Source organism: Sturnira hondurensis, unplaced genomic scaffold (assembly GCF_014824575.4).
Source record: "Sturnira hondurensis isolate 20B ecotype Veracruz unplaced genomic scaffold, ASM1482457v3 Scaffold0010812, whole genome shotgun sequence".
Classification (NCBI taxonomy): domain Eukaryota; kingdom Metazoa; phylum Chordata; class Mammalia; order Chiroptera; family Phyllostomidae; genus Sturnira; species Sturnira hondurensis.
In genome coordinates, this window is record NW_028083443.1 from 123865 (window position 1) to 135600 (window position 11736).

At 38.4% G+C, this 11736-nt stretch overlaps 1 long non-coding RNA gene across 2 annotated transcripts; it reads right to left on the reverse strand.

The window, feature by feature from the left end:
- Positions 1-3933: 3933 nt before the first annotated feature.
- LOC118996098 (uncharacterized) lies at positions 3934-11039 on the reverse strand. Of its 2 annotated transcripts, none has more exons than XR_005068423.1 (3): positions 10931-11039; positions 4162-4419; positions 3934-3969 (listed from the first exon to the last, which is right to left on the reverse strand). It is a non-coding gene; the product is annotated as an uncharacterized LOC118996098 (long non-coding RNA). The 2 variants fall into 2 exon arrangements; XR_005068424.1 differs by lacking the exon at positions 10931-11039 and adding an exon at positions 9470-9615.
- Between the last annotated feature and the right edge of the window lie 697 nt (positions 11040-11736).

An 11736-nucleotide genomic window follows, 5' to 3' on the forward strand; every position in this document is an offset into this window, starting at 1 on the left:
CTCCCGCTATATTTACTTTCCGAAATGAGATTAAGGATGAGTTACTGATCTGCACTATCGAATACAATACCTTCATCTGCTGGAACTTCCTTCACCTTAACTGACAAAGGAGTTGGGTTTTCACTGGCAAATAAGTGGTCTTTCAATGACACTAGCTGCAGTTTACTATTGACATTCAAAAAGGGCTCATTCTAATAGCTTTCACAACTTCCAAGTATTGGCAATTTAATTCATTTTATTGAGTGTGCACTTGAGAAAAAGAAATAGATGTTGGTCAACCAATTAGGCTTACTCACTAACTACTGTATTTTGCCGTGTATAATGCGCACCCACATTTTTGACCCAAACTTTCAGGGGAAAAAACTTCTGTTTTTAATTTTTAGTTCAATTTTTTATTTATTTATAGTTAGAAACAAAACCAATTATATTCCAGGGTATTACTTTGCATATAGATATTATTCTTGCTTTCTAGAAGTACACTTCTAACACATAAGCATAAATAAATGAATTAAAAACATTTATATAAATATGGAATTAGTACTACCCATGTATAATGGGTATCCTTATTTTTCCCTAAAAAATTTGGACAAAAAATTTTGACCCAGCAATTCCACTGCTAGGATTATATCCTAAGAACCCTGAAACACCAATCCAAAAGAACCTATGCACCTCAATGTTTATAGCAGCACAATTTATAATAGCCAAGAGTTGGAAGCAACCTAGGTGCCCATCAGTAAATGAATTGATCCAAAAACTGTGTTACATATACACAATGGAATTCTATGCAGCAGAAAGAAAGAAGGAGCTCCTACCTTTTGCAGCATCATGGATGAACTGGAAAGCATTATGCTGAGTGAAATAAGCCAGGTGGTGAAAGACAACTATCATATGATCTCACCTTTAACAGGAAGCTAAACAACAAAACAAACAAGCAAGCAAAATGTAACCAAAGACACTTAAAAAGAGAACAGGCTGACAGGGACCAGAGGGGAGAGGGGAGGGAATTTCAGGGGAAAAGGGGAAGGATTTAGAGGAACTAATATAAAGGACACATGGACAACAACTAAGGGGGGAGGGGTGGAAATGGGAGGTGGGGGTTGGGATGGGAGTAAAAGACAGAAAACTGTACTTGAACAACAATTTTTAAAAATTTCAGCAAAAAAAAAATGTGCATTATTTCCCAGCAAAATACAGTAGTTAGATTTTCTCCCCCATACTTGTCCTCTAAAACCTGCAAATCACAAAATTGTGGGAAATGGTTACCCTTATTTATATCACATATGCCACAGTAAAATATTTAAAATATATGGTGACTTTTTTGACGATATCAAAATTCTTATCTTTTTTGTATACTCTTTGCAACAACAATTTCAAAGAAGTCAATGAATTTCTAAATTATTTTGCTACAACAATGTTTATTCCCACTTACAACAATGAAATATCAGTAACATCAAAGGAATTTGGCTAAATAAATTACAATACATCCATGGGACAGAGTACTGTGCAGTCATTAAAAAGATGCTGTAGAATAACGTGTAGTGCAATGAAAAAAATATTAACATACTGACTTACTCAGCAAATGTTTTTTGAAAACTTAGTTTGCCCCAAACACCATGCTGGGAGCTGGAACCTCAATAGTAAGAAGACAAACAGCCCTTAACTTTTGATCAGGAAAAAATATAATGCAAAAACAAAAAAGGGGGTTATAAGTTTGGCAAAATCCAGTTTTTTTTCTTATTTTAGACATACACAAACATAAAAACACTGGTGGACATACTGCTTGTTCTGGTGAACATTTTGCTTGTTCTATGGCAATAGACCTGCAAAAACCCTTTTCTTTTGTTGTGTTTGCTAAAATAGTGATGCTTTATTTTTACTAAAAAGAAACCACTTTTAAACATGATTTTCAGTAAGCAAAATGTCCCAAGACTGTATATCCTCGCCACCAGTACCACTTGAGAATAACGAAACTGTAAATGTTAAATAGACGCCAAGATACCCACAAAATTGGAGGCATATAATGTGATTAAAAATAAGTTTCCATCCCCCTTTAGCCAGTCAACCACTTTCTTTGGATGCTTGTGTGAAAGCATCATGGCAAACGCTATAGTTTATGGGCTACTGTACATTCTGTAAAATGTTTTGAATATGAGGCAAAAAATTGTGAGATATTACAGGACCATAACTTAAGCTGAAAGGCATATGCAAACAACAGTATTAATTATTATCTTCTAATTATGAATACAATTGCTCTCCATAAAATATTTGGCCACTAACTGTTGTGACTTCAGGGTGAATTGATTTTCACCTTCACTCCACCTTGATATTATTAAGATCCATTAAATTATCTTGTTAACTATGCCTTTTCATTTACTATGAGGACTGTGAGGTATTTTTTTTCTCCTTTAGTAAATGCAAGGTGAATTCAAATAAATTTGAATTAATTATTGAATAAAATAATGTAAATTGAAGAGCTTGAATGTTTAGTAAAACCTACGGGAGGTTATATTCATTGCGTTGCATAACATTTGGTATAATGAAGACCAGACTTTCTCTCCGGTGCTGACTCTGTGTTAAATGCTTTAATCATTGAGAGCATGAGTGCTTTCCTTCCTTATTACTGCAGCACCAGGGAGGTCTAAGGTTCTGCTTCTTCGACAATCAGCGATAAGAGAAGCCTGTGTTTGGAAGTGATTTGTATTCAGATGTTTCCCAAACTCCCTATATGCAAGTTTTGATTGTTCTCTTGTCTGTGCATTAGAAGCTTCTTCTATCTGACAATTTAAATGAGGTCAAAACTGTTTGAACTACATCGACTGACTATTAGGTTTTAAAATATTAGCATTTGATGTGTGTGATGGGATGTGGCAAGGAGATTGGGGAAAATAAGCTTAGGCTGTGGTTTGATATTTGCCTTTTTATATTATTATTTTTGTGTGGCCCTAGAAGGATTTATGGAGTTTTCCTTTTAGTTGAGATTATTGTTGGGGGCTTTCTTGGTTCTTCCTAAATTTTTTAAAAAATTCACTCTAGTTTTGGAGGCACCGTAACTTACGGTCACATTGAGTTTGGTTTCAATCCTGCATCTATGATCTTGGGCAAATTATTCAATCTGAGGCTTCATGTTTGTGTCCACAGCTCCTAGAATAGATCTTGACATAGAGTTGGCATCAACAATAATTAGACACTTAAAAAACTTTTACTTTGAGCCAGGCCTTAAAATATATCAAAGAGCTTAAAATATATAAACTTGTTTAATCTTGTAAGGAAGATAAGGAAGATACTATACTACTTTCTATAAGGAAGATACTATTACTGTATCCATTTTTAGGATGAGAAAACTGAACTAGAAGGAAAAAAGGTGGGGAGGGAGGAGAAACAGAAGAGAGAGGAAGATTTCAGAACTCGGCAGGTGGCCTCTTTGAACAAATTCCTTCTATGACCATATTTGAGCGCATGTGTGAAACCCAAACAGGCACCACACAAAATAGTTCCCACTGCTTCAGCTTTACCTGGTACAGAAACAATGAATGGCTCTGTATGACTCAGAGCGTATATCCCAGATGCCTTATTAGTCACTGTTCAGGTTTTAAATGTCACCAAAACTCAACGGCTTCTCTGGGAGTATAGGCACAGCTGTGCCATTCTGTTTCTATGATTTTTGAGGTTATTTATATGATGAGCCATGCAATCACTCTGTAGGTAAAGTTTCAACAAAGCTGTCTGAATGTCATTTCAAAACAATACCAAAGTTGGCATTCATAAAGACACAAAGGGGCAGCGTTCCAGAAACAACAAGAAAATGGGTACTGGAGGCAAGAGCAGGGACAACCAAGAGGCGGAATCCAGCCAGGAGAACAGAATTAGGTCAGCAGGCTGGACCAGAGAGTTTGCAGAGTGGCCATGGTTCCTCCATCACAGAGCTGCTGTCCAGAGTCAGATCTGCTGTGCCCGAGAGTCTTGGAGAAGCTGGAAGGCAAAGTGGGAGACTGGGCACGAGGTTAGGCAAGAACTCAGCTACTAAATTTAGGATACAAGATCAGGCCATTTGATCTTGATCATTAAAACTAAGGAACAAGGAGGGGCTCCTTACAAGTCCCAGAATCCAGTAGAAGGCTGGATTTTCCACTTGTGTCTTTGGTTTTGGTCATCTTACCTTACACCTAATTGCCTTTCAGTTGATTCTCATGGTTTTCCAGTTAACATACGGCATCCTTGGAGATGGTGATCGTGCAGTGTCCATTTGCCCCAGCATTACAGCCTCCTATTCTCATCTTCCCTGCATTGGGTAGGACTCTGAGAACTCTGCAGGCCCGCCTTTCCTCATGCAAATCTCTTGAGCGCAGACATGTTCTGGAGCTAAGAAGTTTTCAAATTTGAAAAAGATGATAATGTCATTTTTCATGGTGAGGTACAAGGCTGCACTCCTTAGCCAAACATGAATATTTCTTTAACAAACAAAAAAAATGAATGTTCTAGGGATGAATAAAGACTGTGCAGTTCAGGGCCACTTTAGCTCAGTTTTACACACACACATACACACTTCTGGTTTTCAGAGCTTTAGGTTTTCACAATTGTAGATAAGGGATTGTGAACATGAAGTAAGAAATAGTGGCTATAGTGGGAATTTAAAAAAATACATTGGGGTGACCTTGGTCGATAACATCACATGAGTTTCAGGTGTACACTTCTGTGATGCATCACTTGTATGCTCACGACCCGAAGTCTATTCTGCCTCTGTCAACATGTACTTGACCCCTATTACCACTTTCAAGCTCCGCCCACCCCCCTTCCCCTCTGGTAGCCACTCTCCTGTTGAATGTGTTTCCCAGTTTGTTCGTTGCTTTGTTTTATATTCCACGTATGAATAACATAATATGGTTCTTGTCTGACTTATTTTGCCTAGCATGATATTGTCAAGGTTCACCCATGTGGTTGCAGATGGCAGTATTTCATCCTTTTTATGGCTGAGTGGTATTTTATTATAAATATGCACCACATCTTGTGTGTTTAATTATCAGCTGAAGGACACTGAAGTTGTTTCCATGGCTACACCACCATGAATAATGCTGCAGTGAATACAGTGGTACATGTATCTTTTCAAAAAAGTGTCTTCCATTTTTTTGGGTAGGTACCCAGCAGAATGGTTGCTGGGTCACGTGGTCGTTCTATTCTTAACTTTATGAGGAATTTCCGTGCTGTGTTCATCGTGGCTGTACCGATTTCTGGTCCCACGAGCAGCATGCGAGGGTTCCGTTTCCTGCACAGTCTGTCCCACCCTTGTTATTTCTTGTCTTATTGACGAAATCCATTCTAAGTGGTGTGGGTGGTATCTCACGGTGATTTTGGTTTCCATTTCCCTGATAGCTAGTGAGGTTGCCCATCCTTTCATACATCTGTTGGCCACCAATATGCCTTCTGGGGAAAAGTCTCTGTTCAGGTCCTCTATCCATTTTTAATTGTATTTTTTTATTGTTGAGTTGCACAAGTTCTTTATATATTTTGGGTATTAGCCCTTTAGCAGAGGTATTATTTGTAAATATCTTTTACTACGTTGCTTGTCTTTTGGTTGTGTTGTGCAGAAAGTGTATAGTTTGATACAGTCCCATTCATTTATTTTTGCTTATACGTCCCTTGCCTTTGGGGTCAATTTCACAAAAGCCTTTTTGAGACAAAGGTCCATAACTTTAGCACCTATGTTCTCTTCCATGTATTTTATTGTCTCAGGTTTTTGTACTTATGTATTTAATCCATGTTGAGTAAATTTCTGTGTATGGTTTCAAATAGCACTCTAGTTTCATTCTTTTGCATGTAGCTTTCCAGTTTTCCCAGCACCATGTACCAAAGCGGCTTTTCTTTCTCCGCTGTATCTTTTGGCTCCTCTGTCAAAAATCATTTATTTCTGGGACCTCAGTTCTGTTTCATTAGTCTGTATGTCTTTTTTTCTGCTGGTACCATACTGTTTTGATTATTGTCATGTAGTATAATTTGAAATCAGGCAGTGGGATACTGCCAACTTTATTTTTTTCTCAGGATTGCTTTGGCTTTCATGGTGTTTTATGTTTCAGTAATTTTTTATTCTATTTGAAAAATTGGGATTTTGATGGAGATTGCATTCAATCTGTGTACTGCTTTAGGTAGTGATGACCACTTTAACTACACTGATTCTTTAATCCACAAACACAGAATATTTTTCAGCGTCTTTATTTCCTTCTCAATTACTTTCAATAACATGTATAGATTTTCACTTCCTTTGTTAATTTTATTCCTAGGTATTTTCTCCTTTTTGTTGCAACTGCAATTTTTTTTTGACATTTCATTGTTAGTATATAGGAATGCAACAGATTTTTGTATACTGATTTTGTATTTTGTATTGTTTCTAATAGTCTTTTAGTGGAGAGATATATAAAACTCTGTTACTGTATTTGAGATTTCTCTTATTTCTTGCGGTAGGCCTGAAATGGTATATATACTACCTCGAAGTAGTGTTTTCACTGCATCCCCCAGATTTTGAAACATTGTAGCATCATTTTTATTTGTTTCTACGTATCTTTCTGCCTCTTCTGTATTTCCTCTCTTACCCAGTAGTTGTTCCGCAGCATGTTGTTCAATGTCCACATATTTGTGGGTTTTCCAGCATTCTCTCTGATTGACAGCTTCAAACTATTCTGGTCAGAGAATGTGCTTGGTATGATTTCAGTCTTCTTAAATTTGTTGAAACTAGTTTTGTGCCCCAATATTTGGTCTATTTTTAAGAATGTTCCATGTCCACTAGAGAAGAATGTGTATCTGGTGTTCTGGGTGAAAAGCTCTGTAAATATAGATTACATCCATCTGAGCTAATGTGTCATTAAAGCTGATATTTCCTTATTGATTTTCTGTTCGGACGATCTATCCATTGCTGTCAATAGGGTATTTGAGACATCTACTCTACTTATATTTTTGTCTGTTTCTCCCTTCAGTAGTTGTTTTATATATTTTGGTACTCCAGGTTAGGTTCAAATATATTGGTAAGTATTAGTCTTCTTGATGTACTGTCCTTTTTATCATTATAAAATGTCCGTTTTTGTCTCTTGTTACATTTTATATCTTGAAATCTAATTTTCTCTGATATAAATACAGCTATACCTGCTTTTCTTGGATGCTCTTTAGTTGCAATATCATTTCAATACCCTTCACTTCATGTCTGTTTGTCCTTGAGGCTGAAACATGTCTCCTTCTGAAGGCAGCATGTGGTTGGGTTTTATTTTTTTATCAAATCCACTGCTCTGTGTCTTTATATTGGTGAGTTCAGACCATTGACATTTAGGGTGATTATTGATGTCTGATGACTTCCTTAGCCATTTTACCTTTTGTTTTTTGGTTGCTCTGTGTCTCCATTGTTTCTTTCCCTTGTGTTTCTGTCTATTTGAGTTTGGTGGTATTCTATGATTTTCCCTCTATTACCTCTCTTTTTATGTTGTGATTCTTAGGTTTAGATTTTTGTTTTGTGATTACCATTATGTTTATGCAAAAAATGTTTCATATATACAATAGGCCTTTTCTTTTAATTGTATTTATGTCTACTTACCTGTGCAAATTCAGACCTTCACCCTCTCCCTTTTATGATTTTGTTGTCACAAATTATTTTTATGTTGTACATTCATTTCCAAAAAAAAATACTTTGACCCCTCTAACTTTTCTGTTATAATTAAGTGCTTAACATCTTATTCTGAGCAAGAGTTGCAATTTCCTGCCCCTGGCTGTCTTCTTGTCATCTCCCTCACAGCTTTGTATTCTTTGTCTTTCTGTTCTCTGTAGAAAACCTCCTTTCAGCACTTCTTGTAATGCAGGTCTTGTGGTGGTAAACTCCCTCAGCTTCTGTTTGTCTGGAAAAGTCCTTATTTCTCCTTTGTATCTAGAGGATAATTTCGTTGGACATACTATTCTTGCCTAGTGGCTTCTCTTTCTTTTTATTTATTTATAGAGGGGAAGGGAAGGAGAGAGGGAGAGAAACATCAATGTGTGGTTGCCTCTTATGTGTCCCCTGCTGGGAACTGGCCTGCAACCCAGGCATGTGCCCTGACTGGGAATCGAACTGTGATCCTTTGGTTCGAAGGCCCTCGCTCAATCCACTGAGCTATGCCAGCCAGGGAGTGGCTTCTCTTTCAATTTTTAAATATCTGATTTCAATCTCTCATACTTTGTAGGGTTCCTGCTTAAAAATCCAATGATAATCTAATGGGAGCTTCTTTATAGGTTTCTGTCTTCTATTCCCTGGCTGATTTGAGAATTCTTGTTTTGTCATTAACCTTTTATAGTTTTATTATAAAGTCCTTGGACATGGTGTTCTTGCACTAAGGTATTTAGGCATCCTGTTAGCTCCTTGAATTTCAGGGTCCAGTTCTTTCCTAGGTTTGGGAGGTTCTGGTTGGTTATTTGTTTGGTAGGCTACTGGTTCCCTTCCGCCTGTCCTTCTGACACACTCAATATTCATATATTGCTCTTTCTAATGGAGTCGGATCATTCTCATGGACTTCTGTCCTTGTTTTAAACTTAGCTCTTTCTCTTCTTCCACTTGACTCATTCCAGTATTTCTGTCTTCAAGATCACTAATTCATTCTTTCGTCTGGTCTAATTAATTCTTTACCTCACTTACTGAGTTCTTCAGCTACAATATTTCTGTTTGGTTCTTTTTTATAGTTTCAATCTATTTGATAAAGTGCTTATTCTTGTTTGTTAGTTTTATTTCTAAGCTCATTGAACTGCCTTTTTTATTTTTCTTGTATTTTGTTGAATTTTTTCAGAACTATTATTTTGAAATCACTGTCTTCCATATTTTTAAGTTTATTTTCTGGAGATTTTACATTTCCATATTTTTAAGTTTATTTTCTGGAGATTTTACATTTCCTTTCTGAACTACCTTTTGCCTTAGTTATTCATGGTATTTGATGGATTACTTCTCTGGGTATTTAAAGAAATGAAAAATATTTTTATTTAAAGTACTTTCTTGACTGTTTAATAGAGGGATTTTCATTTGTTTTCCAGTAGGTGGTGCTATAGTGCAAATTTTTGTTTTCCCTTACCTACATTCCTAGGACTGGACATTATTGTGGGGTGGTGTCACCTCAGCTGTGGAAAATGCCCCTTGTTCCCCAAGGAGGTAGGGGCCTTCTTAACAACGCATTTGCCTGGGTTTCAGGGCACATCCAGGGTGGGATGTGGCAGGCAATTGGGTTCCTGGCCTGTGCATTCCCAGTGTCACTTGCCTGGAACCAGAAGCCACCACTCACACTGCCCTGGCTGGGGTGACACAGCTGCCTCTACCAGGCTCTACCTTGGTAGGCCAGGGAAGAGGGAAAACAGGTTGACCCATCTGTGGCACAGTCCCCACTGGCCATTCAGCCTGGACTGCTGCCTCTGGCCCTCCTGTCTGCCCTGTGCAGACTGCACCCTGGCCCTATACTGCTACAATGTCAGATACTCGCACCTCCAGATGTCTCGATGCACGGATCTCTCAGATGTGTTTGTGTGTTGAGCAGGGAAGCTTTCGTTGAATTATAGTTGTCCAGCTTGTTGTAACATCAAGGGGAGAGGCCTGGAGGCCTTCTCACAGTGCCATCCTGGTGACATCTTTTTTTAAGAAGGGACAAAAATAGATGAGACTTGACACTCTGTATATGTAGAGGGGGGATGTGCAACAAGAGAGAAGTGAGGACTGTGACAGTGTTCCCCAAAGAAGCAGAACTCAGACCCCAGAGCTTGTGCATTTTTCTTTTTTTTTAATTCTTGTTCAAGTACAGTTTTCTGTCTTATATTCCCAGCCCTGCCCCCCCAATGTTCCCCACCTCCCTCCCGTTTCCGCCCCCCACCTCAGTTGTTGTCCATGTATCCTTTATATATGTTCCTCTAAATCCCTCCCTTATTTCCCCTCAAATTCCCTCCCCTCTCCCCTCTGGTCACTTTCAGCCTGTTCTCTATTTCAGTGTCTTTGTTTTTATTTTGCTTGCTTGTTTGTTTTGTTGTTTAGATTCCTGTTAAAGGTGAGATCATATGGTATTTGTCCTTCCACACCTGGCTTATTACACTCAGCATAATGATTTCCAGTTCCATCCATGATGTTGCAAAGGGTAGGAGCTCCTCCTTCCTTTCTGCAGCATAGAATTCCATTGTGTAAATGTACCATAGCTTTTTGATCTAGTCATACCAATGGGCATCTAGGTTGCTTCCAACTCTTGGCTATTGTGCATTTTGAACAAGAGGAGAGTCCCACCTTTAGACCCTGGGCCTTCAGTTCTCAGAACCTGAGCAGCCTGAGGTACATCCTACTAGGGTGCCTATTACAGTGGCCTGATTTTCATCCCAAGGGTATGCTGAGAGCTAGAGCTTCATCATCTTTGCAGTCCTGAAAACACCTAGCATATGAGCTCTATTTGTAGCTATTTAACAATCCACCTTTTGTGTAATTAATTTACTTGGGAATACAAAGATATAGGGTAGAAAAAAAAGAAAAGAAATATGTTACGAAGGCCATAATCTTGACCATGTCGGAGACAGTGTGGATTGATAGTTTCTATGATGGTATTAGCTATAGGAGATTTCTAAAGAGTCATGGCAGACGTCTGGGGAAAATAGAGCATGATTCAGTTACCCAGCCTGATCGCAGGGAGTGAACCAACACTTGAACTCACTGACGCAGGAGGTCACGGCAAGGGAGGACATGCTCCTTGAGCAAGTGGCCTTTCTTATGAAATAGCTCTGGGTCCTCCGAGGTCTTTAAACACCATTGTAAAGACCCCTTCTATGGAAGCCATTTAGCAGAAATCCCTTAACAACTGCTGTCCTGCCTTTCTCCTTCACGCTTCTCTTCCATTCAGTAGCATATCCACGATCACCCATCCTCCTCCTCCCTCCATTCTGCTGATCCCACTCCTGCTCAGCTTCCACTTACCAGCTTCCTTGTATTCATTCATTCATTCATTCATTTATTTTTGTTCAAGTACAATCATCTCCATTCAATAGCCTTACATTCCACAGACAACTTCTCTCCCTGATGGATAAACACACTGTCTTATTCATCCTCAAGGTAGAAATGTCCGAAGTCAAACTCACAGCATTATCACAGTCCCACTCCTTGTCCTGACTTTCAAATGTTCATAAATGACACCACCATTTTCCAGTGACAGACTTAAAAATAATCATACCCCCCCAAAAAAAAATCAGAGCCTGAATTCTTCATTTTCATTTACCTTCTCGCAGTCCCACCCAGACTATTCAATAGATTCTTCGTGGATCTCATTTCTCCCAATTCATCCATTATATCAACAGCAATCTTCATCAGTTAGGAATTGAATTCAGAGGAGTAATAGACCACTGAAAACTAGTGTATTAAACAATATTGGGGCATATTTCTCTGTCTCTTTGACTCACGTTTCTTCTGGCTTTGTGCTCCACCATCTTTAGGGAGTGTGTCCTCTAAGACTACAGGATGGCTGCTGAAATTTGGAGTATTTTCTTCATCCCCAGGAGAGGAGGAGAGAGACCTAAGGAAAAAAAGGGGCATGCCATTTGAATCATTCTCCTTCAGAAGTTTTCCTATGACCCACCCCCCCAAATAAAGTCTGCTTGAAATATAGCATCATAGCTCCCTCACCTACAAAGGATACTGAAAAATAGGGTTTTTTTTTAGTTGTCATTCATTATTCCCTCTAAAACTGAGGTAGAAATAGTAAAAAAGGTGAGAAGAATGTTAAGTAA